Consider the following 26,364-nt stretch of genomic DNA (forward strand, 5'->3'; position numbering starts at 1 on the left):
CTGATCTTTTCCTGGACACGGCTCCACTTACCCGCCCACTCACCATAACCCTTAATTCCTTTATTGTTCAAAAATCTATCTATCCTTGCTTAAAAACATTCAATGAGGTAGCCTCAACTGCTTCGCTGGGCAGGGGATTCCACAGATTCACAATCCTTTGGGTGAAGAAGTTCCTCCTCAACTCAGTCCTAAATCTGTTCCCCCATATTTTGAGTCTATGCCTCTTGTTCTAGTTTCACCCGCCAGTGGAAACAACCTCCCGCTTCTATCTATCCCTTCATAATTTTATATGCTTCAATCAGATCCCCTCTCATTCATCTAAATTCCAATGAGCATAGTCCCAGTCTACTCAGTTTGTCCTCATAAGCCAACCCTCTAAAGTGTAAAGGAGAATATGCCCCTGTCCACATCAACAGGGACGAAGTAGAAAGGGTCAAGAGCTTCAAGTTTTTAGGTGTCCAGATTACCAACAAGCTGTCCTGGTTCCCCCATGCCGACACTATAGTTAAGAAAGCTCATCAATGCCTCTACTTTCTCAGAAGACTAAGCAAATTTGGCATGTCAGCTACGATTCTCACCAACTTTCACAGATGCACCAGAGAAAGCATTCTTTCTGGTTGTAGCACAGCTTGGTATGGCTCCTGCTCTGCCCAAGACTGCAAGGAACTACAAAAGGTCGTGAATTTAGCCCAATCCATCACGCAAACCAGCCTTCCATCAATTGACACTCCCCGAAGTCTCGGCAAAGCAGCCAGCATAATAAGGACCACATGCACCCTGGACATTCTCTCTTCCACCTTCTTCTGTCGGGAAAATGATCTGAGGTCACGTACCAACCAACTCAGGAATAGCTTCTTCCCTGCTGCCATCAGACTTTTGAATGGACTTATTACCTTGCATTAAGTTGATCTTTCTTTACACCCTAGCTATGACTAACATTGCATTCTGCACTCTCTTGTTCCCTTCTCTATGGATGGTATGCTTTGTCTGTAAACCGCGCAAGAAACAATACTTTTCACGATATGTTAATACATGTGACAATAATAAATCAAATAAAATAACTCTGGAATCAAACCAATGAATCTCCTCTGCACCCTCTCCAATGCCAGTACATCCTTTCTCAAGTAAGGAGACCAAAACTGTACACAGTACTGCAGATGTGGCCTCACCAGTACCTTATATTGCAGCAGAGTTTTTATACTCCATCCCTCTAGCAATGAACAACAAAATTTCATTTGCCTTCTTAATTATCTGCTGCACCTGCAAACCACTTTTTGTGATTCATGCACAAGAGCACCCAGGTCCCTCTGCACAGCAGCATGCTGTAATTCTTTACCATTTAAATAATAGTCCATTTGCTGTTATTCCTACAAAAACGGATGACCTCACATTTACCAACATTGTACTCCATCTGCCAAACTCTTGCTCACTCACTTAAATGATCTCTATCCCTCTGCAGACTTTTGGTGTCCTCTGCACACTTTTGCTCTATCACTCATCTTAGGGTCATCTGTGAACTTTGACATACTACACTTGGTTCCCAACTCCAAATCATCTATGTAGATTGTAAACAATTGCGGTCCCAACACTCATCCCTGAGGAACACCAGTAGTAACTGATTACCAATCAGAAAATACCCAGAGTCATGGAGTCACAGAGGTTTAGAGTATGGAAAAAGGCCCTTCAGCCAAACTTGTCCAAGCCGCCCTTTTTTTTTAAACCCCTAGGCCAATCACAATTGCCTGCATTTGATCCATATCCCTATATACCCATCTTACCCATGTAACAGTCTAAATGCTTTTTAAAGGACGAAACTGTACCCACCTCTAGCAGCTTGTTCCAGACACTCACCACCCTCTGTGTGAAAAATCTGCCCTCTGGACCATTTTGTATCTCTCCCCTCTCACCTTAAACATATGCCCTCTAGTATTAGACTCTCCTACCTTTGGGAAAAGATATTGACTGTCCAGCTGATCTGTGCCCCTCATTATTTTATAAACGTCTATAAGATCACCCCTCCGCCTTCTACGCTCCAGAGAAAAAAGTCCCAGTCTATCCAGCCTCTCCTTATAATTCAAACTATCAAGTCCCAGTAGCATCCTAGTAAATCTTTTCTGCACGCTTTCTAGTTTAATAATATCCTTTCTATAATAGGGTTACCAGAACTGTACACAGTATTCCAAGTGTGGCCTTACCAATGTCTTGTACAACTTCAACAAAACGTCTCAACTCCTGTATTCAATGTTCTGACCAATGAAACCAAGCATGCAGAATGCCTTCTTCACCACTCTGTCCACCTGTGACTCCACTTTCAAGGAGCTATGAACATGTACCCCTAGATCTCTTTGTTCTGTAACTCTCCCCAACGCCCTACCATTAACTGAGTAAGTCCTGCCTGGTTCAATCTACCAAAATGCATCACCTCGCATTTATCTAAATTAAAATCCATCTGCCATTCATCAGCCCACTGGCCCAATTGATCAAGATCCCGTTGCAATCGGAGATAACTTTCTTCACTATCCACTATGACACCAATCTTGGTGTCATCTGCAAACTTACTAACCATGCTTCCTATATCCTCATCCAAATTATTAATATAAATGACAAATAACAGTGGACTCAGCACTGATCCCTGAGGCACACCGCTGATCACAGGCCTCCAGTTTGAAAAACCCTCTACAACCACCCTCTGGCTTCTGTCAAGAAACTAATTTTGTATCCATTTAGATACCTCACCCTGGAACCCGTGAGATTTAACCTTATGCAGCAACCTACCATGCGTTACCTTGTCAAAGGCCTTGCTCAAGTCCATGGAGACAACATCAACTGCACTGCCCTCATCTACCTTCTTGATTATCCCTTCAAAAAACTCAATAAAATTTGAGACATGATTTTCCACTCACAAAGCCATGCTGACTGTTCCTAATCAGTCCTTGTGTCTCTAAATGCCTGTAGATCCTGTCTCTCAAAATACCTTCCAACAACTTACCCACCACAGATGTGAGGCTTACTGCTCTGTAGTTCCCAGGCTTTTCCCTGCAGCCCTTTTTAAACAAAGGCACTCTCCAATCTTCAGGCACCACACCCGTGACTATCGATGATTCAGTTATCTCTGCTAGGGGACCTGCAATTTCCTCCCTAGCCTCCCACAATGTCCTGGGATACACTTCTTCAGGTCCTGGGGATTTATCTACCTTGATGCGCTTTAAGACTTCCAGCACCTCTTTCTCTGTAATATGTACACTCCTCAAGACATCACTATTTATTTCCCCAAGTTCCCTAACATCCATGTTTTTCTCAACAGTAAATATTGATGAGAAATATTCATTTAGGATCTCACCCATCTCTTTTGGATCCGCACATAGATAACCTTGTTGATCCTTAAGAGGCCCTACTCTCTCCCATATTACTCTTTTGCCCTTTATGTATTTGTAGAAGTTCTTTGGATTCTCCCTTGCCTTATCTGCCCAAACAATCTCATGTCCCCTTTTTGCCCTCCTGATTTCTCTCTTGACTCCACTTCTATACTCTTCAAGGGATTCACTTGATCCCAGTTGCCTATGGATGTCATGCGCCTCCTTCTTCTTCTTGACCAGGGCCTCAATATCCCAAGTCATCCAGGTTCCCTACTTCTGCCAGCCTTGCATATCACTCTAACAGGAATGTGCTTACCCTGAACCCTGGTTAATACGCTTCTGAAAGCCGCCCACTTACCAGACGTCCCTTTACTTTCTCACAGACTCCCCCAATTAACTTTTGAAAGTTCCTGCCTGATAGCATCAAAATTGGCCTTGCCCAAATTTAGAATTGCAACTTTTGGGCCTGACCTATCATTCTCCATAGCTATCTTAAAACTAATGGAATTATGGTCACTGGTACCAAAGTGATCCCTCATTAACACTTCTGTCACCTGCCCTTCCTTATTTCCCAAGAGGAGGTCATGTTTTGCCCCCTCTCTAGTCGGGCCATCCACATACTGAATGAGAAGTTTCTCCTGAACACACTCAATGAATTTCTCTCCATCCAACCCTCAAATACTAGAGTCATAGAGATTTACAGCATGGAAACAGGCCCTTCGGCCAAACTTGTCCATGGCGCCCTTTTTTTTAAACCCCTAAGCTAATCCCAATTGCCTGCATTTGGCCCATATCCCCCTATACCCATGTAACTATCTAAATGCTTTTTAAAAGACAACATTGTACCTGCCTGTACTACTACTTCTGGCAGCTTGTTCCAGATACTCACCACCCTCTGTGTGAAAGAAGTGCCCCTCTGGACACTTTTGTATCTCTTCCCTCTCACCTTAAACATATGCCCTCTAGTTTTAAACTGCCGTAGTTTTAGGAAAAGATATTGACTATCTAGCTGATCTGTGCCCCTCATTATTTTATAGACCTCTATAAGATCACCCCTCAGCCTCCTATGCTCCAGAGGAAAAAGTCCCAGTCTATCCAGCCTCTCCTATTAACTCAAACCATCAAGTCCCGGTAACATCCTAGTAAATCTTTTCTGCACTCTTTCTAGTTTAATAATATCCTTTCTATAATAGGGTGACCAGAACTGTACACAGTATTCCAAGTGTGGCCTTGCCAATGTCTTGTCCAACTTCAACAAGACATCCCAACTCCTGTATTCAATGTTCTGACCAATGAAACCAAGCATGCCGAATGCCTTCTTCACCACTCTGTCCACCTGTGACTCCACTTTCAAGGAGCTATGAACATGTACCCCGAGATCTCTTTGTTCTGTAACTCTCCCCAATGCCCTACCATTTACTGAGTAAGTCCTACCCTGGTTCAGTCTACCAAAATGCATCACCTCGCATTTGTCTAAATTAAACTCCATCTGCCATTTGTCAGCCCACTGACCCAATTGATCAAGATCCCGTTGCAATCGAAGATAACTTTCTTCACTGTCTACTGTGCCACCAGTCTTGGTGTCATCTGCAAACCTACTAACTATGCCTCCTATATTCTCATCCAAATCATTAATATTAATGATATTAATGATAATAGTAATATGATTACTATGGCTATTTATCCCCACCCTTTGCTTTCTGTTACTTAACCAATCTTTTATCCATACATTACTCGTAAGTCCGAGCATCTTTATCTTATGCAGCAGCCTTTTGTGCGGCACCTTGTCGAATTAAACTGTCACAAGAAAGTCACTCATGACCCTTACCACATATTAAACTCGCTATGTCCATATCAAACACCACAAACAGCATGACTGCCAGGTCTTCATCATTATTTGCACCGAAAGCAGACGCAGGATTAGCTGCTGAATCATCCCAAGGACTAAGTCACAAATGCAAATATCAAAATTCTTGGACCAGAGGTTCATTGGGAACATTATTTGGCTTTAATTTGGCACAGAATCCATTGGTTTTCTGGGGGATTTAAATTGCACTAGAAATGTAGATCATCACACATATACCCATCGCTTTCCATGTAGATGGCACCGAAACAGCTATGGTCATGAGATTGGTTGGAATTCCTGCAAGTTTGCAATAATTTGTCTCTCCTCATTATATACCTGCATGGAACAGTGACAGTTTTGGGTCATGTAGGAATAGGCTCAGTGAAATTTACAGCGGCCAGCTTCCCTACAGCAATTGATCACAGACTGATTGGGAAAGAAGCACATTCAAACCCAGAGGGGGTCACTTTTCAAGTTTCTTGCCTATTTTATCCAAGAGCAAGAGTCCTGGTTCAAGATGCATTATAATACAAATATGAAGGCAAATTCAAGATTTACAAACTTTGTATCTATTTAAATTGGTATCGATCTTCAGCTAGGACTAGGGCAGAATTTTCCTGTCTTGTCCGCCACAGGAATCATAGCCCCGGATGGGGCACGGACCATGCAAAGGTCAATTGACCTCAGGCGGGATTTTCCGACCTTGGGGCGAGTGCGGCCGAAAACAGTGCAGTTATCCTCCCACTTCCCTCCTTCAAGGCACATGTCCCACTTGTGCTAAAAATGGCAAGGATGTTCAGAATGGGAACAGTGTTTCTTCCACGGGAAGTATTCTTCTCTTTCCAAAATCCCACTGAGAAGAATTCTGGGCTCTATATTCCAGAGTTTTTGGTCAAACTACCTCCAAGTGAGATTGTTATGAATTAATCCTCCTGATCCCCTGCATTATACTTGAAATTGGATAATAAAGCAACATATAAATTCACATACTATGAGCACTGACTAAATAACATTTATACTTTTAAAACAAGAGGTGGAAATGTGCAAAGAATAAGAAGTAAAAGCTAAACAAATAAAAGGGATGAGAAACTCTATTTATGAGGAATGACTGGGACAATTTCCTCTTGAGCAGAAAGGGATAAGAGAAGATTTCATATTTTTTGTAATCTGAAAGAATTTTGATGGAAAGGTTATTTTCTCGGGGCTTGGGGAGTTAGTTTAAAATTGTTATCAAGCGAATGAGAAGACAGAAACCAATAATGAGTGTAAGAAACAATAATATAGAAGTGGAAGGTTGTTCTGAATGGATCAAGTTGAAATGACCGAATGGTCTTCTCATCTGTAAGTGTGATTACAAAAGAATCTGGTTATTCCCCTGACTATAGCATCTCCCACTGTGACTGTTCAGTTATTCTTGTAATTTGTCTGCCTTTAACTAGCTCCTGCATTGTCCCTTGCTCCATATTGTCAAGGTGTTGCTTAGGATTACTGCATCTAAGTTAATTTCGCTGTCCGCTAATCAGTCCTTTTTAACTGTTCCGTTTCATTCACGTCTTTTCATAATTGCATGTCTGTTCAGCTCCTGTTTAAATAAAGTTGATAACAATAATACATATTGGCCGGAATTCTCCAGTCTCTAGGAATTCTCCTAGTTCCCTCGCCTTATTCACCCTGCTCGAGCTGTCAGTGAGAGCGGAGAATTTGACACAAATCTGCATTCACTGCAGCGGGACAGGAGAATTCCAGCCCCGGGCAAAGTTGGAGAACTTCGGCCTTTATGTGCAATTTATTCCATTTGCCTTAGTATGGTTTTCAAAATCTATGCTACTTAATGTATGATTACTGTATGCTACTTAATGTGTTTAAAGGCCATGAGTTAGAACTTCACCTTGACTGACAACCCAAAATGGTATTGAATTGGTATACACAATGTTCCATATTTGGTTCTATTGCAGTCAACAAGTCTGTATTCAGGCTGGTTATATAATGGACAGCCGCTACAACACTATACATTTTGTCTGTTGTCCAAGAACAATTTCTGTCTCTCTGCATTTCTAATTTCATCACTATCACCGTAAAGATCTACAGCATATCTTCAATCTTTTCTCTAAAGGTAAGCTTTTCCTCAATTTGACATCATTGTCCATCAATTATATTTATTGGTCTTCTCTGATTTGTTTCTGCTGTCTCAAACTAAAACATCAAAAATTGCAAACTCTGGGGGCGATTCTCCCAGTCCGCTGTGCTGCTCTAGCAGCCGTGTAGCAGGCTCCCCGCTAGGCGCCATGGCCTCCGCATGTCTCCAAGGTTAAGATTTTTGGATGATGTGGAGATGCCGGCGTTGGACTGGGGTGGGCACAGTAAGAAGTCTCCCAACACCAGGTTGAAGTCCAACAGATTTATTTGGAATCACGAGGTTTTGGAGCGCTGCTCCTTCGTCAGGTGAGTGGGGTGGTGAGTTTCACAAACACACAACCCTGCCACGGCAACCTCTGCAAGACATGCCGGATCATCGACATGGATACCACTATCACACGTGAGAACATCATCCACCAGGTAGATGGTACATACTCTTGCGACTTGGCCAACGTTGTCTACCTGATACACTGCAGGAAAGGATGTCCCGAGGCATGGTACATCGGTGAGACCATGCAGATGCTACGACAACGGATGAATGGACACCGCTCGACAATCACCAGACAGGAGTGTTCCCTTCCTGTCGGGGAACACTTGGACATTCAGCCTCCGATCTTCGGATAAGTGTTCTCCAAGGCGGCCTTCAAGGCACACGACAACGCAGAATCACCGAGCAGACACTGATAGGCAAGTTCCGCACGCATGAGGACGGCCTCAACCAGGATCTTAGGTTCATGTCACACTACATGTAACCCCAACAATTGGGCCTGGGCTTGCAAAATGCTACTAATTGTCCTGGCTTGAGACAATTCACACCTCTTTAACCTGTGATTATCCCTCTCTCCACTTGCACTGTCTGTACCTGTAAAGACTTGATTACCTGAAAAGACTCGCATTCCAACCATTATCTTCCAATTGTGTCTTTGTCTAGAAATGCTACATTTGTGAAACCTACTTCTCCACTCACCTGATGAAGGAGCAGCGCTCCGAAAGCTCGTGATTCCAGATAAACCTGTTGGACTTTAACCAAGATCCTTGGAGTCATCAGCCCTGCATCAATTTCCAGCGAGGAGTTGATTACAATATATAAATTCCCATTAGCAGGCCTGGGACTGAAATCTTGGTCCCGCTAGCATCGCTCCCCTGCCAGGAGTAGTTCCCTCCGGCAGGGTTTACAACTGCTCCCCACTAACGGGAAACAGGTGGCTGACCCCACTGGAGGGAAGCAAAGCCATTGAGGCCCCCCCCAGGAGGTCAGGGTAATTGGGGTGCTCCCTGGGCAATGCCAGCCTGGACCAGGGCCAGCCCAAGGGGCACCTTGGCACTGCCCAATGGGCATCAGTTCCAAAGGGGCCAGAGGGGATGCGACATATTGGGACAGGGCCTATTGGAGGGCCAATCAGTGCGGGTGGGGGGTCCCGCTGCCACTCTGCCAAAGGAGCGCTGGGAGAGGGAGGGAAAGGGGTGATCAAGGCTGGCCAGCAATTGGGAGGCCGGCGGTGCAGGGGCTACTGTGTACATGCCGATCTCGGCGCTGACAGATCGGCGCATGCGCAGTGGGCTGCTCAGTGCTATGCTGCCGGCCTCTCAGGCAGGAATTGACCCCGCCCCCTGGTTTTCAGAGTGTCGGAGATTCATTCTGGAAATCCCACTAAAAACATCAGCGGGAGTTGCTCCATTTTTCATGCAAATTCGACTTTCTCGTATAGCAAGAGAATAAGTTCCAGAGATTGTATCAAATGTTCAGCTATGCCAATTTGACTTTTTGCCAGCATTTTCATCTAACAGCATTCGGTGGATCTATTTTCAGGTGATGGGGTGGTGATGAAATATCATGTCAACACCTTTGGACGGAACCATTCAGATCACGGGAGAATCTGTTAGCTAATTGTGAAAACGCTACCATGTATGTTATGCTAAAGATAAAATGTAATTCTAGTAGGAACCTGGCAAATGTACGGCAAACCTAAGGCACAAGTCTTCCTACGGTTGTGCTTCTACTGAGTATACTCTGAACAGGGACCAACTTATTTACATCAGAGACAAAATATACAAATCATGAAATATTTTTCACCTTGCTAAACCCTAAACTCCACTTTCACCGACAGCCAGCTACATGGTCCCAGGTCCAGAGGCACAAAGATTCCTGAAACTCAATTCGACTCTCAGATTCTTTTTTGGGAGAATCCCCATATTGCAATAAACGATATTATTCTGAAAGAGTTTTGTGCATCATTTCATGGTGGTGATGAAATATCATGTCAACACCTTTGGACGGAACCATTCAGATCACAGGAGAATCTGTTAGCTAATTGTGAAAACGCTACCATGTATGTTATGCTAAAGATAAAATGTAATTCTAGTAGGAACCTGGCACAGCCAGTGGGGATTCTTGATACTGCAATGTTTTCATCAAGCAATCTTCTCGTATAGCAAGAGAATAAGTTCCAGAGATTGTATCAAATGTTCAGCTATGCCAATTTGACTTTTTGCCAGCATTTCCATCCAACAGCATTCGGTGGATCTATTTTCAGGTGATGGGGTGGTACAGGCATTTTTTTGGGAAGCAATGCTGATCAGTTACTGCTGAAGACTGTGTGCAATCTTAAAGCCACAAAGCTACTGGGGTTTGCACAAGGAGAACTGATGGCCACAGACTATAACCTCTAGTTAATGTCCCCAATTTATTTTCTGTTGCTGGGATTGTCAGGTTTTTGAAATGATTTTTACGCAAGTCAAGGAGAAGCAGTTTCCACAAAAGGGTTTGCGAGCAACACTTAAACCGAAATGCACTGATTGGCTGCGCCAACAACACATGTGCCCTTTTATAAGAACATAAGAACATAAGAAATAGGAGCAGGAGTAGGCCATCTAGCCCCTCGAGCCTGCCCCGCCATTCAATAAGATCATGGCTGATCTGACGTGGATCAGTACCACTTACCCGCCTGATCCCCATAACCCTTAATTCCCTTACCGATCAGGAATCCATCCATCCGTGCTTTAAACATATTCAGCGAGGTAGCCTCCACCACCTCAGTGGAAATTGTTGTTCTCAATGTTGCTCTCATGCCCCAACTCGTCTGCCAGAAACATATTTCTTGGGGGGCCTCGGCCAGCCTTCAGGTATCAGGGATGTAGCTGTGCCACCCTGTTCATCCCGCTGCCTGTGACATTCACCGGTGTCAGGAAGGGGGGATTCTAAAGGGCTGGGATTGCCAGACTCACCAGGGTGGAAGGCCTCAGCATGGGCTCCAGTGCCTCCTCCTCCCTCAGAGTGCTCGTTGGCCCCTGGGACACTCCATGGGATGGAGGGGCAGCTCCAGCTCACCTGCCTCTGCCAGTCCTGGAGGCCCAACATTGGCTGCACCAAAGCGATAGGCCTCTGAGTTGAGACCAAGCTCTGGAGCCTCTCTGCAATTGCCTGCTGTGGGCCATGCACCCAAGGCCCACAAACGTGGCCCTCTGTGTCTCCATTTTGCTCCCAGGGCCTGCAGCCATGGCCCTCTGAGATTCGGCCATGCCTGTACCCTGCCACCCATGGTGACCATTTCCTGCCTTAGGCCTTGCGCTGTGGTCGCCATCCTTGGATGCCACGTAATGCAGGCATCCTCTCCTTCACCTGAAGGCTGTTGGACTCCACCAAACAGCCTTGCAGTTGCAGGAATGTTGCTGACAATCCCCGGCTTTGCTTCAACATCTTCAGCAGCTTTGGAGGAACTGTTCCCAGCAACTCAACAATTGGCTGGGTGCCAGCTGTCCCCCTGCATCCAGCAAACCTCCACCAGCCCAATCCCTCGGATATTCCCTCCTCCACCTGCTGTGCATCAATGGCCGTGTGTAGCTCAACAGAAAGTGACCCAGAAGTCTGACTGCTAACATTTACTAGAGATGGGCAATAGATGCTGGCCAGCCAGCGATGCCCATGTCCCACGAATGAATAAAAACAATGTCCCATCGAGATGACTGTATCTGTGCTGGCAGATGGTGCAGGTGACGCCTGTGCTGATTGGTCGGTGGTTTCCTTGAAGGTTTGCTCCAAGATGTTGACAAGGGTCACAGCGGGGGCGCCGACGCCTGGGGGTACAACCTCATCAGGTTCCGCTCCTGCAGAAGAAGGCACATGGTTCAGTGTATGGGAGGGACAAGTATCTGGGCATCTTGCAACTTACTTGGGAAAGGTGATATGAGTGAAGGTTTTGCGGCTCCTCACTTCTGTGGTGTACGCCAACCTGCCGATCGGCCCCGGCTCTCTCGGCTGCCTCCCCTGAGAGCTCCATGGCTTGCTCTTCAAAGGGAGTCAAGAGAGGCCGATCGGAGGCTCCACTGCCGGTCTTCTCCCATTCCCTTCGAGTATGTGTCATCTAACCCTGTGGAGACAAAAGGGGAGGGATTGAAAGCCTGATGGCTGGAAGACTGCGGGGTGTTGGGGGAGGGGAAGTATTTTGGCACTGTGTCTCAGCAAGCTGGGGTTGTGACGGGGTTGGGGCGGCGGGGGGGGGGGGGGGGGGGGAAGGGGTGGTGCTAGAGGGGTTTGAAGACAATGGTGGGGGGCCGGGTGGCTAGATGTCCACAGGGTCTGGCGGGGTGTGGGGGGGGCGGGGGGGGCGGACGAGGCGGAAACGGGATGGGATAGACACTCAGCCTTGCTACACGAACGAGCTTGTTCATTTCCTTGTGGTACTGTCTGCTGGTCCTCTGTGTCAGTGCGCAGATGCTGACTGCTGAGACACGGCATCTCAAGCTGCATTGCTGTCCAGACTCCTGCTTCGTCTGTCTTCTCAGGGTACAAGGACCTCTCCTCCACAGCATCCAGCAGCCGTCCAAGCTCTCCCTCCATTAGCTGCAGAGGTAGTGTACAGTGACTGACTGTGGGTGCATCATTAGTGCTTAAATGCAGCTCCCCCCTGCTTAACAGTGCACAGCTGTGGCCACTTGGGGTGAGTCACAGGTCTGGAGCCTCTATGACGGTGTGTTCCATGTGACAGCTCTTTCAGTGCAGTGTGTGTCAAAAGAACGCGATGCTGAGCGCACCTGAGAGAGCGGCACGGAACACTCCCATCATTCTCTCAGTTTTGACATTAAAGAATAAAGAACAAAGAAAAGTACAGCACAAGAACAGGCCCTTCGGCCCTCCAAGCCTGTGCCGATCATGATGCCCTAACTAAACTAAAACAAACTTTCTGCCTTTACTCAGTTTGTATCCCTCTATTCCTTCCCTATTCATGTACCCATCCAGATGCCTCTTAAATGTTGCCAATGTGCCTGCTTCCACCACCTCCTCTGGAAGTACATTCCAGGCACTCACCATTCTCTGTGTGAAAAACTTCCCCCGCACATCTCCCCTAAACTTTCCCCCTCTAACCTTGAACCTGTGTCTCCTTCTAATTGACACTTCTACCCTGGGAAAAAGCCTCTAACTATCCACCCTGTCTATACCTCTCATAATTTTGTAGACCTCTATCAGGTCTCCCTTCAGCCCCTGTCTTTCCAGTGAAAACAATCCTAGTTTGTTCAACCTCTCCTCATAGCCAACACCCTCGAGACCAGGTAACATTCTGGTGAACCTTCTTTGCATTCCCTACAAAACTTCCATGTCCTTCTGAAGTGTGGTGACCAGAACTGCACACAATACTCCAAATGTGGCGAAACCAATGTTTTATATAGCTGCAGCTTGATTTCCCAACTCTTGTACTCAGTGTCCCGGCTGATGAAGGCAAGATTGTTATATACTTTCTTAATCACCTTGGCCACCTGTGTTGCCACTTTTACGGCACTGTGAACCTGCACGCCCAGATCCCTCTGTATGTTAATGTTCCGAAGGGTTCTGCCATTTACAGTATAATTCACACTTAATTTTGATCCTTCAAAATGCACCACCTCACATTTGTCCAGATTAAACTGCATTGCCATTTTTGTGCCCAAGGATCCAATCTATCGATATCCTGTTTTATCCTCTGACAATCCCTGGCACTATCAGCAACTCCACCAATCTTCTTGTCATCTGCAAACTTACTGATCTGACCCCCTATATTTTCCTCCAGATCATTTATATCTACTACAAACAACAGAGGTCCCAGCACTGATCCCTGCGGAACACCACTAGCTACAGATCTCCATTCTGAAAAATCCCCTTCCATTGCTACTCTCTGTCTTCTAGAACCAAGCCAGCCCACCCCGAATCCCATGTGATTTTAGTTTTTGTACCAATCTGCCACGTGGGACCTTGTCAAACACTTTACTAAAGTCCATATGAACTACACCCACAGCCCTTCCCTCATCAATTATCTTTGTCACCTCTTCAAAGAACTCAATCAAGTTGGTGAGACATGACCATGCCCAGACAAAACCATGCTGCCTGTCACTAAGTAGTCCATTTTTTGCCAAATGTGCATATCTCCTGTCCCTCAGTATCTTCTCCAAAAGCTTCCTACCACTGATGTCAGGCTCACCAGCATATAATTTCCTGGATTACCCCTGCTTCCCTTCTTAAACAAGGGAATAACATTGGTTATTCTCCAGTCTTCTGGAACCTCGCCTGTGGTCAAAGAGGATGTGAAGATATCTGTTAAGGAAATTTAGAAACTTTTGGGAAAATTTTGCCCCATGTGTCTTCACCACCCAACCTGCCCTGCCCACCTCTCACCCAATCATCATGCTCCCTCCTCCACGCAAAAAAAGTTAAAGAGGTGTAAGACTGATGGTATGGGGTGGGCTGCTCGTTATATCGTCCGCCTTACTTTCATTTTGAGGTCAACAAAATGGAAATTCAAACAACGGTGGAAATTAGATCATAGCCTTAAGCAAATCACATGTAGACATATTTTCCAGCAGGGGTCACTCAAAATCAATCAAAATGAAGAAGCCAGTTGAGTTTTCCCCTCGTTACTCTGGGAACACTGAATGAAACGAACTGTAGTCGTCCATTTTCTCTGTAACTGTGATCAACTAAATCAAATACAATCCAAGGATCAAACTTTCAGATCTTGATGTCCTGCTAAGTTCAACCAGGTAGAACATTTGTACTATTTGAAAAGTGGCGATGCACTGTCTAATGCAATATTGTAATAAGTCTCACAACACCAGATTAAAGTCCAACAGGTTTATTTGGTAGCACGAGCTTTCGGAGCACTACCCCTTCATCAGGTGAATGCTCCAAAAGCTCGTGCTATTAAATTAACCTGTTGGACTTTAACCTGGTGTTGTGAGACTTCTTACTGTGCCCACCCCAGTTCAACGTCGGTATCTCCACATAATGCAGTATTGTCAATAGATAAATAAAGTGTCAAATTTGTTCTATATGCCTTCACCTTAATCAGTAGAACATAGAACATAGAACACTACAGCGCAGTACAGGCCCTTCAGCCCTCGATGTTGCGCCGACCAGTGGAACCAATCTAAAGCCCTTCTAATCTACACTATTCCAATATCATCCATATGTTTATCCAATAACCATTTGAATGCTCTTAATGTTGACGAGTCCACTACTGCTGCAGGCAGGGCATTCCACGCCCTTACTACTCTCTGAGTAAAGAACCTACATCTAGCATCTGTCCTATATCTCTCACCGCTCAATTTAAAGCTATGTCCCCTCATGCTAGCCATCACCATCCGAGGAAAAAGGCTCTCACTATCCACCCTATCTAATCTTCTGATCATCTTGTATGCCTCTATTAAGTCACCTCTTAACGTTCTTCTCTCTAACGAAAACAACCTCAAGCCCCTCAGCCTTTCCTCATACGATTTTCCCACCATACCAGGCAGCATCCTGGTAAATCTCCTCTGCACCCTTTCCAACACTTCCACATCTTTCCTATAATGCGGCGACCAGAACTGTACGCAATACTCCAAATGCGGCCGCACCAGAGTTTTGTACAGTTGCAGCATGACCTCCTGGCTCTGAAACTCAATCCCTCTACCAATAAAAGCTAACACACCGTACGCCTTCTTAACAACCCTATCAACCTGGGTGCCAACTTTCAGGGATCTGTGCACATGGACACCCAGATCCCTCTGTTCATCCACACTACCAAGTATCTTACCATTAGCCCAGTATTCTGTATTCCTTTACTCCTTCCAAAGTGAATCACTTCGCACTTTTCCGCATTAAACTCCATTTGCCACCTCTCAGCCCAGCTCTGCAGCTTATCTATGTCCCTCTGTAACCTGCCACTTCCTTCCGCACTGTCTACAACTCCACCGACTTTAGTGTCATCCGCAAATTTGCTGATCCATCCTTCCACGCCCTCATCCAGGTCATTAATAAAAATGACAAACAGCAGTGGCCCCAAAACAGATCCTTGCGGTACACTACTAGTAACAACTCCAGGATGAATATTTCCCATCAACCACCACCCTCTGTTTTCTTACAGCTAGCCAATTTCTGATCCAAACCACTAAATCACCCTCAATCCCATGTGTCTGTATTTTCTGCAAAAGTTTACCATGGGGAACCTTATCAAACGCTTTGCTGAAATCCATATACACCACATCAACCACTTTACCCTCATCCACCTCTTTGGTCACCTTCTCAAAGAACTCAATAAGGTTTGTGAGGCACGACCTACCCTTCACAAAACCGTGCTGACTATCCCTAATCAAATTATTCCTTTCTAGGTGATTATAAATCCTATCTCTTATAATCCTTTCCAATACTTTGCCCACAACAAAAGTAAGGCTCACCAGTCTATAATTACCAGGGTTGTCCCTACTCCCCTTCTTGAACAAGGGGACAACATTTGCTATCCTCCAGTCTTCTGGCACTGTTCCTGTAGACAATGACGACACAAAGATCAAAGCCAAAGGCTCTGCAATCTCCTCTCTAGCCTCCCAGAGAATCCTAGGATAAATCCCATCTGGCCCAGGGGACTTACCTAGATGACTGCTACTCTGGATACTTAAAGCTTTCTGAACAAGTTTTGGAGTTCTGATCAAATTAAACGGGACAGCAAAATGAAAACAAAAATCAGTAGCCCACTTTTGTCGTAAGCTAAACTCGCCTCAACAGTAATAATTTAAAGTAATTAAAGTAAAATTTGAAGAAATCAAAATCTTGCTAATTGTGTAATTATTTTTTAAAGTAAATTCAAATGAAAAGTATGTATAAAATCCTGTTGCTTCAGAACCGATTCCTTAGTTTATGCAAGTTTTTCCCAATTGATTTAATGTATAATAATAGGTAATTAGCCAAAGTCCACCGAAGACCAAAGGAATCTCTGTTCATCGGAGACAGACAATTGGTCACAAGTAGCATGAGGGGTATTGCTTTGCAGGCATGGGGCAAGGTGGGGAGACAAGCTTCCATCAACTTCCACACCTAATACTCACAAAGTGGAACTCACACAGTGTTAATTTACATCACACATGAGCCAACAAGCTAACTTACACCCAATTTATTGTATTGAATAATTAATCAAGATTACTTATCTCGATTCTCTTAAATGATATGAAGAAAATGTCATGCAAAAGAGCATTACCTGATATGAGTAAAGCTTATGCAGTGATCGACGTGAGATGCTACAAGGTGAAAACTGCTGCCTTCATACAAGGACAATGTGTCCACTACGTTCATTAGACATCCAAAAGACAGACTATAAATACTATATATACTTTTCCCCTATATCTCAAGGGATAAGGAACATGTCTCCTGCAATGATTGATGCCTTTTAAGGTAGTGTTTTCCCAGCATTAGCCACAGATGAGCACCAGCTTATCGCTCCGCATTGATACTCAGTTCAATGGCATATGCAAAGCTTAATTAACTGGCAATAACAAATTCAAAATCATATTCCAAGTGTTTAAACAGTGCAGAAGGGGGAATACAAAATCGAACTTTCTCCTTTACATCATACACACTAGTTTGTGTGAGTGAGTTGCAAATTAGTTTGTGTTTATTTTTTCACAGTGCTCAGTTTTAACATTGCAGTCGAGTAAAAGATTTAGCAATTAACAGTATCGGTGCAATACCCAGTGGGTGTCTTTGCATCAATTCTGACTCATTTCCACTCCAGTTTAATGTGTAGAAGGCAAATGCAATTAAGAACATTTCTTTTCCTTAGTCTTAATTATGTACAGTTAATTTACAAACCTTACTCACAGAGGGAAGTAACAAATAAACATCAACATGGCTAAAGTGTTTGCTAGTGCTGTTGGGGAGAGTTTAAATTAACGTGGCAGGGGAATGTAACCGATGCAGGAAGTCAGAGGGAATTAAAGTGGGGACAGAAACAAAAGGCAGTAAGGGGAAAAGTGGAAGGCAGAGAAACCAAAGACATAAATCAAAAAAGGGCCACAGTGCAGAGTACAGAGGCAGTGGAGAACTCAGTGAATGGGTCCAGTAAGGCTAAGAGAAATAAAACACAGGAAGAGCATACAAAACATGAAAGAACAATGGTCTGAGAAAGCAGGGCAAAGAGCAAGAGAAATCAAGATTAAACTGCATTTATTTCAATGCAAGAATCATAAAATCATACAGTGCAGAAGGAGGCCATTTGGCCCATCGAGTCTGCACCGACTACAGTCCAACCAAGCCCTATCCCCCAAACCCCATGCATTTACTCTAGCTAGTCCCCCTGCTGGGAAAGGCAGATGAACTCAGGGCATGGATGGGTACATGGGACTGGGATATTATAGCTATTACTGAAATATGGCTAAGGGAAGGGCAGGATTGGCAGCTCAATGTTCCAGTGTACAGATGCTATAGGAAAGATAAAACAGGAAGTAAGAGAGAAGGGGGAGTTGCGTTTTGCATTTTTGATTAGGGAGAACATCACAGCAGTACTGAGAGGGGAAATGTCCAAGGGTTCACCCAATGAGTCTATTTGGGTAGAACTGAGAAATAAGAAGGGAATGATCACTTTGATAGGATTGTACTCGAGATGGGTGAGATCCTAAATGAATATTTCTTATCGGTATTTACTGTTGAGAAAGACATGGATGTTAGGCAATTTGGGGAAATAAATAGTGATGTTTTGAGGAGTGTACATGATCACAGAGAAGGAGGTGCTGGAAGTCTTAAAAGGCCCCCCATTGAGATATTTGAATCATCGTCAGCCACAGGTGAGGTACCTGAAGATCGGAGGATAGCAAATGTTGGTGCCTTTGTTTAAGAAGGGCTGCAGGGAAAGGTCTAGGAACTACAGACCGGTGAGCCTAATGTCTGTAGTGGGTGATTTGTTAGAAGATATTCTAAGAGACAGGATTTACAGGCATTTAGAGAGGCAAGGACTGATTAGGGACCATCAGCATGGCTTTGAGAGTGGAGAATCATGTGTCATGAATTTGATTGAGTTTTTTGAAGGGGTAACGAAGAAGGTAGATGAGGGCAGTGCTGTTGATGTTGTGTACATGGACTTTAACAAGGCCTTTGACAAGGTACCGCATGGTAGGTTGTTGCATAAGATTAAATCTCACGGGATCCAGGGTGAGGTAGCTAAATGGATACAAAATTGGCTTGACGACAAAAGACAGAGGGTGGTTGTAGAAATTTATTTTTCAAACTGGAGGTTTGTGACCAGCAGTGTGCCTCAGGGATCGGTGTTGTGTCCACTGTTATTTGTCATTTATATTAATGATTTGGATGAGAATTTAGTAGGCATGGTTAGTAAGTTTGCAGATGACACCAAGATTGGTGGCATAGTGGACACTGAAGAAAGTTATCTAGGATTGTAACGGCATCTTGATCAATTGGGCCAGTGGGCCCATGAATGGCAGTTGGAGTTTAATTTAGATAAATGTAAGATGATGCATTTTGGTAGATCAAATCGGGGCAGGACCTACTCAGTTAATGGTAGGGTGTTGGGAAGAGTTATAGAACAAGGAGATCTAGGAGTACAGGTTCATAGCTCCTTGAAAGTGGAGTCACAGGTGGACAGGGCGGTGAAGAAGGCATTCGGCATGCTTGGTCTCATTGGTCAGAACATTGAATACAGGAGTTTGGGACGCCTTGTTGCAGTTGAACAAGACATTGGTAAGGCCACACTTGGAATACTGTGTACAGTTCTGGTCACCATATTATAGAAAGGATATTATTAAACTGGAAAGAGTGCAGAAAAGATTTACTAGGATGCTACCGGGACTTGACAGTTTGAGGATAGACTGGGACTTTTTTCCTTGGAGGGTGGCAGGCTTCGGGGTGATCTTATAGAGGTCTATAAAATAATGAGGGGCATTCATAAAGTAGATAGTCAACATCTTTTCCCAAAGGTAGGGGAGTCTAAAACTAGAGGGCATAGATTTAAGGTGAGAGGGAAAAGCTGCAAAAGGGTCCAGAGGAACAATTTTTTCACTCAGAGGGTGGTGAGTGTCTGGAACAAGCTGCCAGAGGCAGTAGTAGAAGTGGGTACAATTTTCCCTTTTAAAAAGCATTGAGATAGTTACATGGGTAAGATAGGTATAGAGGGATATTGGCCAAATGCGAGCAATTGGGACTATCTTAGTGGTAAAAACTGGGCGGCCTGGACAAGTTGGGCCGAAGGGCCTGTTTCCATGCCGTAACCCTCTATGACTCTAAAGACTATTTCCCAATTCAGGAGGAAGGCACAGAGGCGAATAATCATTGGACAGCTGGAAATCAATCACATTAAATATAGATAAAGTTAGAACTCTGAGGAAGACATTCCTTTGGCGCTTCCTTTGCTGCAGATGTTTTTTTCTCTTTCTAACCAATTTTCTTCAGCCAGCTCTCACCTCTTCCCCCTGTAAAATCATTGGTTCTTTTCATAGAATCATAGAATCCCTACAGTGAAGAAGGATGCCCATCGAGCCTGCACTGACAACACTCCCACCCAGGCCGTATCCCCACAACCCATGTATTTACCCTGCAATTCCCCTGACACTAAATGGTCAGTTGAACATGGTCAATCAACCTAACCCACATGCCTTTGGAACGTGGGAGGAAACCAGAGCACCCGGAGGAAACGCATGCAGACACGGGGAGAACGTGCAAACTCCACACAAACAGTCACCCAAGGCTGGAATTGAACCCCGGTCCCTGGCGCTGTGAGGCAGCAGTGCTAACCACCGTGCCACCGTTTTCTGGAATGTAATTCCCCAAGATCTGCTCAGTCCTTTCCTACTTCAACTAAGTACACAGAATGCACGTATGACTGTGAATGTTCTCAATTTCAAGAACAGAAAATGCTGGAAAAACTCACCAGCATTGGCAGTGTCTGGCGAGAGAAACAGGGTTAACATTTTGAAACATTAACTGTACTTCACTCTCCACAGATGTTGCCAGACCTGAGCTTTCACAGCATTTTCTGTTTTTGTTTCAGGTGTCCAGCATCCGCAAGTATCTTGCTTTTATTTTAATATCAGTTTGTTCAGTTGTACGAGTCTAAACTTGTCACCCACAATGTGCACAGACTTGTGGCAGATGGACAGTGATCAGGATCAGAAGACCATGGCTAATTTTCCTTTCCCTAATGCAACAACACTGTGAGCAGCTATAGTGCCAACAACACTGACGCAACTAAGGCCAATTAACTACGGCGACTGGTGATTAAACCTATGTCCCAGTTGCCTCTATAGCCTGTCTACTCAGCAGGTTAGCTCAGAACACTGTAGGGGAAGATATTAATTCTATTACTTAAAGTTAAATACTACAACCATTACCATTTATAGTATCGTAGAATCCCTACCTGCAGAAGGAGGCCATTCGGCCCATCGAACCCTCAGCCACAACAATCTCACCCAGGGCCTTATCCCTGTAATCCCAATTATTTACCCTGCTAGCCCCCTGACACTAAGGGGCAATTTAGCATGGCCAGTCAACCTAACCTGCATATCTTTGGACTGTGGGAGGAAACCGGAGCTCCCAGAGGAAACCCACGCAGATACAACGAGAACGTGCAAACTCCACACAGACCCGATGCTGGGTCCCTGGTGCTGTTATGTTTTAGAAAGTGATCTTTGATCGACAAAGTGGTGAAGGAGCTGTAATAGGAGGAGTGGTTTGAAATAAAAATCCTATATGAAATACGAATGGAATGGTCACCTGGTATCAAATAGTGATACATCACTGAAACCCCATTTGAAACAACTTACTTGGCTGAGAAAGGTATGGCATGTGGGGACGCAGAGTAAAGAAATTTGCAAAGCATTTAACTTCACGTTAATTCTTTGTCTCTGCCTACTGCCATTTTAATACCTGGAGTGATTTGATTATTATTGTCACATGTATCAGGATACAGTGAAAAGTATTGTTCCTTGTGCACCATACACACAAAACATACTACTCATTGAGTAGCTCGGGGAGAAGGAAAGGAGAGGGTGCAGAATATAGTGTTACAGTCATAGCTAGAGTGTAGAAAAAAATCAGCTTGATATATGGTAGGTCCATTCAAAAGTCTGATGGCAGCAGGGAAGAAGCTGTTCTTGATTCGGCTGGTATCTGACCTCAGACCTTTCTATCTTTTTTCCGATGGGAGAAGGTGGAAGAGGGTATGTCTGGGGTGCCTGGAGTCCTTGATTATGCTGGCTGCTTTTCCGAGGCAGCAGAAAGTGTAGACAGAGTCAATGGATGGGAGGCTGGTTTGCGTGATGGTTTGAGTGAGGTAGGCTCAGGTGCCTGGCATAAGCAGACCTCATCACTGTGCAACGTCAAAGATACATGTCATAGATAAGACCTCATGATGCACCTTTACCTGACATCTTTGAAAACTGTTTACTTGCATAAACAGTCGTAGTTCTTTAACTCAAAGATATTTTTCTAAAACAGTTCTTCCTGGCTTATGTTTCTCAAATCTTTTGAAGGGTTGATTAATTAACAGCTACCTTTCTATGCTCTAGTTAATGGATCTGTCACCTATGTTTATACTGAAGTTATACCTTAATCACTCATAGTTAATGTCATTCCTATCACTTATTTCCATGCACAAGCACTTGTATATAATACTCAGACATTCAAAGCAGAAGATAAATCATGTTTTCTTGCCATTGCCCTTCAAAGTCATCCTAATTATCTTGGCGCGTCTATTGCTACAAGATGCAAAAGAGCTTGATTATTAACCCTTAACTGGCAGATATAACAAACAACTCTCCCAAAATATCCAATAATTATAGCTTTATGCTTAAAAGAAAATGTTACACTCTTCAAGGATGAGAATATCTCACTTTTTGACAACCTCAAGTGTTTGATAATTTTGAAGCTTTATTGAGTTTCAACCACCACTCGGTTAATTATACTTGGAATCGAACGGTGGTTGGTAAGCTACTTATCCAGTCTTAATTGGCCTGGGGCGGCACGGTGCTGCCCCATAGTGCCAGGGACCCGCATTCAATTCCAGCCTCGGGTCACTGTCTGTGGAGTTTGCACATTCTCCCCGTGTCTGTGTGGGTTTCCTCCGGGTGCTCCGGTTTCCTCCCACACTCCAAAGATGTACAGGTTAGGTTGAGTTGCCATGCTAAATTAGGGGGATTAGCAGGATAAATACGTGTGGTTACGGGATAGGGCCTGGGTGGGATTGTTGTCGGTGAAGGTTCGATGAGCCAAATGGCCGCCTTCTGCACTGTAGGGATTCTATGATCCTAATTGGGATGTTGCTCTATGAGACGTGTGCTCCTTGATTAGCCCAGTCATGAAGTGCTAATACTTCTCATCTGTGTACATTTTCAGATAATATTGATTACAGTTCAAAATTTTTATGTGACCTAATTTCCAATAAATGTAAAACATCATCCAATTTGCATAAAAATCCAGTGGTGTCACTTAAGGACATAAATTTGTTCTTTGCAATTGGGTTTCTGCTGTTTGCTTCAGATCAAATTATGGCATGCAAATTGTATTTGTCCTTTTTTTCTTGTATTGTTCAACCTTCTGTGTTGCAATGGAATACAGGACTTAGTAACAAATAGCTTGTGTCTAGGATGAAAGGTCATCACTACTAATGATGCAATTTTCCACATCAGCCTATTTGATCTGATGTATGATTGCAAAGATCTTTATGAATCTTCCAGCTTTGTTGCAAGTGAAGCACTGTGATATGATTCCAAATAGTATGTCACATCTCACTCCCGTGTTACAAACCTCATGACATTACTGTGTAATATTAGATAGTGGGTGAGATTCAAGAAAAAAGATTGAATTGAGACTGATTACTCCAAGCCATTCTTTTTTATTCCACCACATCTCCCCATCATCAACAAAATGTAGTCCAATTTTACTACACAGTTTTACTTTCTAACCAGTGTGAGAAAACTGCAATTTTCTTTACAAAGTGAGACTTGCATTCATGTAGTGCTTTTGATGGCCACTGGACATCTCAAAGCATTTTGCACCCAATCGGGTTTTTTTGAAGTATAGTCACTTGTAATGAGGAATGAGGCAGACAATTTACACATAGCAAGCTCCCACAAAGCAATAATGACCAGATAATCTATTTTTGTGATCTTGATTGAGGGATAATTATTGGCCAGAACTCCAGGGGTACCCCCACTCTTTAAATTAGTGAAATGGGATCTTTTACACACATGTAATTGGCAGCAAAACGGGGCCTCGGTTTAACATCTCATCTAAAAGAAGGCACCTCAAACGGTGCAGTACTGAAGCGTTAGTCTGCATTTTTGTGTTCAAGTCCTAGAAGAACACTCAGCCACAACTGATACTAAAAACAAATTGCGATAATTCAGCTACTTTACTGATTTCAGGTTTGGTTATAAAGTTTAAATAGGTCAGAGTAGCAAGAAAAATAGGCTATGATGTCTCATCTGGTGCTTTATAATAAGCCATATAAAAAATAGACATTTTTGCATTAAAGATACCCCTTGGAGTATTATTACTGCTGCATAAATTTTGCTAGAAGTTCAGCTTTACTAAAGTTATGAATCACAATCAGACAAGGCACTCTTGCATCTCAGAATGAAGAAGAAAATGGTTGTTTAATCCCAGGACAAAATCATAGGAAATAAAGTGTGATCTGTTAAGAAAAGGCCTATGGATAGGTCTTCCACTGTTGACTTTAGTTTTTTTTAAACAGAGTCATTTACCTTTGCCTCAAAACAACCAGAATTTAGTTCCATTTGGAGGGTACATGCATGTGGAAAACTATGGAATGAAACATTGAATTCTCCATCCAGATTTTCCGCTTGATGATCCTGGCACAATATTTTCTGACACCAATGTTGGTAAGTGCATTGTTTGCATCGAGATCTCCTTATTTGCTTTAAATATTTAATGTTGATACTTCGTGCCGGAAAGCAAGACAGTTTACTCATCAGTATATCAGGAACACTCCCCGAGTATTTCTATGGTTCATATACCATACTCGGTTTGTATTGTTTTCATACATTTTTGATAATGTTCTATCAGATCAAACTTAGTATTTTTTTTAGCTCATTTAGTTTACAAAGTTCAGCTTCATGTGTGTAAATCAAGACCTAGATACATGCAATTCCCTAGTCAGGTGCCAGCCAAAGGAGAACTGTTGGTAAACACTTTGCATTATAAGGGGTTTTCTTTCAGCATATTTTTACACACCCTTTGGGGAATAATGGGGAGTTAGCCCATTGTGTTTGCACTGGCTCTGCAAATAAGCATCATGACTTAGTGCCATTCCCCTGCCTTTTCCCTGTGCACCTGCACATTGTTTCTATTCAAGGGATGAGAAAAAAAATCAGCCATGATTGAGTGGCGAAGCAGACTCGATGGACCGAGTGGCCTGATTCTGCTCCTATGTCTTATGGACTTGAACTTCTAGTCCAAAGGTGCCACTGTGGCACAAGACCTCCTCTTGTAGGGTTACTGTTCCAATGAATATGTTTTCTACTTGTCATTGCAACTAGCTAAAAATCAATGTCTTCACAGCCTCAGTGTTTAACAAGAAGTAATCCTAAATATCGTAAGGCTAGCTTTTTATAGAGTCATAGAGGTTTACAGCTTTTTGTGTTAAACAAAAAAATAATAATTAAAATAACTTTCAAATAGCTGACAGTCAACTGCAGTGTACTTACCACCTCTGTTGAAGGATGGTTTCAGGGTATGCAGCTATAACCTTGCAATCCTAGTTATTGGACTCAGAGGACTGTGTTTTGGATACAGCAGTTTCAGTTATTTTCCTGCAGCCACCTCATCTGGGAACTTGAATGCAAACTTTTTGCTTGCAGCCAAGCGATATAAGATCACTGCTGATGTAGAGGAAGCAATTGTGTTTTTAACATTGCATCACTGAAAGGGATAACGATCAATGCAACATTAATGTGGTTAGGAAACAGATGTCATAGAAAATTCCATAGAATAGGAGTATAATTGAACAATGCTTTACATCGGTTTACTATAGTTATTTATGTTTTCTCTTACTTTAATTTGATTTAGTTATGAGGTAAATCGCTAGTTAAACCACATGCTTGCAGTTTCAGCCTTTTATTTAATTAACTTTTAATGGATTCCTGAAACGAAATGTTCCAGAAGCAATCCTTTAATCTTGTGAAAAACATATTGACTGGTAAATTTTAAGGAATTCCAGCATTTTGACATTTAAATGGGCCTACACAGCTCACTGAGTGCAGTTATGAAGATTATCAAACAAAAACATGCACCCACATTATGAATAGGTTCTTGAGCATCCTGAAAGCTTCAACATGCAAGTTCTAAGCCAAAGCCTAAGGGGAAAACAAGATGCTCACAGAATAACTGAACTTTCATTCTCTTCATTTACAGATCTACGCGGCCGAAACCTCCCAGCCTTTCACGCCAGTGGGATCCTCTGGTCCCCCTGACGGCGCACCCCCACTGTGGTTTTCCAGGTGGCAAGGAGTAGATGCAATAGGAAAGAGATGATTCCTCCACCAGCGAATGGCATGCTGTCTCCTGCCATGAGAAACATGGGGCGGCGGCGGGGTTGGGGGGGTGGGGGGAAGAAAATCTCACCCCGACTATCCAAGGAAGTTTTGACAACTGACCGCCCCCCCAACATCCTGACTATTGTTCCCACACCCTGACTATCCTCCACTCACTCCTCACCATCCCCACTCCCTCAACTACTGACCAATTGTCCCCCATCCCCTTCAAACTACTTGCTGACAACTCCGACT

The 26,364-nt window shown here is 43.7% G+C and overlaps 1 protein-coding gene across 1 annotated transcript in view; it reads right to left on the reverse strand.

Annotated features, from left to right (window-relative positions):
• Positions 1–25,405, reverse strand: part of LOC144494100 (four and a half LIM domains protein 2-like) — a 42,453-nt gene extending 17,048 nt beyond the window's left edge. The window contains exon 1 of the mRNA XM_078213680.1: positions 25,285–25,405. The gene's annotated coding sequence lies outside the window, so the exon portion shown is untranslated. The remainder of the gene's footprint in view (positions 1–25,284) is intronic.
• Between the last annotated feature and the right edge of the window lie 959 nt (positions 25,406–26,364).

Source organism: Mustelus asterias, chromosome 5 (genome assembly GCF_964213995.1).
Source record: "Mustelus asterias chromosome 5, sMusAst1.hap1.1, whole genome shotgun sequence".
NCBI classification, from domain to species: Eukaryota; Metazoa; Chordata; class Chondrichthyes; order Carcharhiniformes; family Triakidae; genus Mustelus; species Mustelus asterias.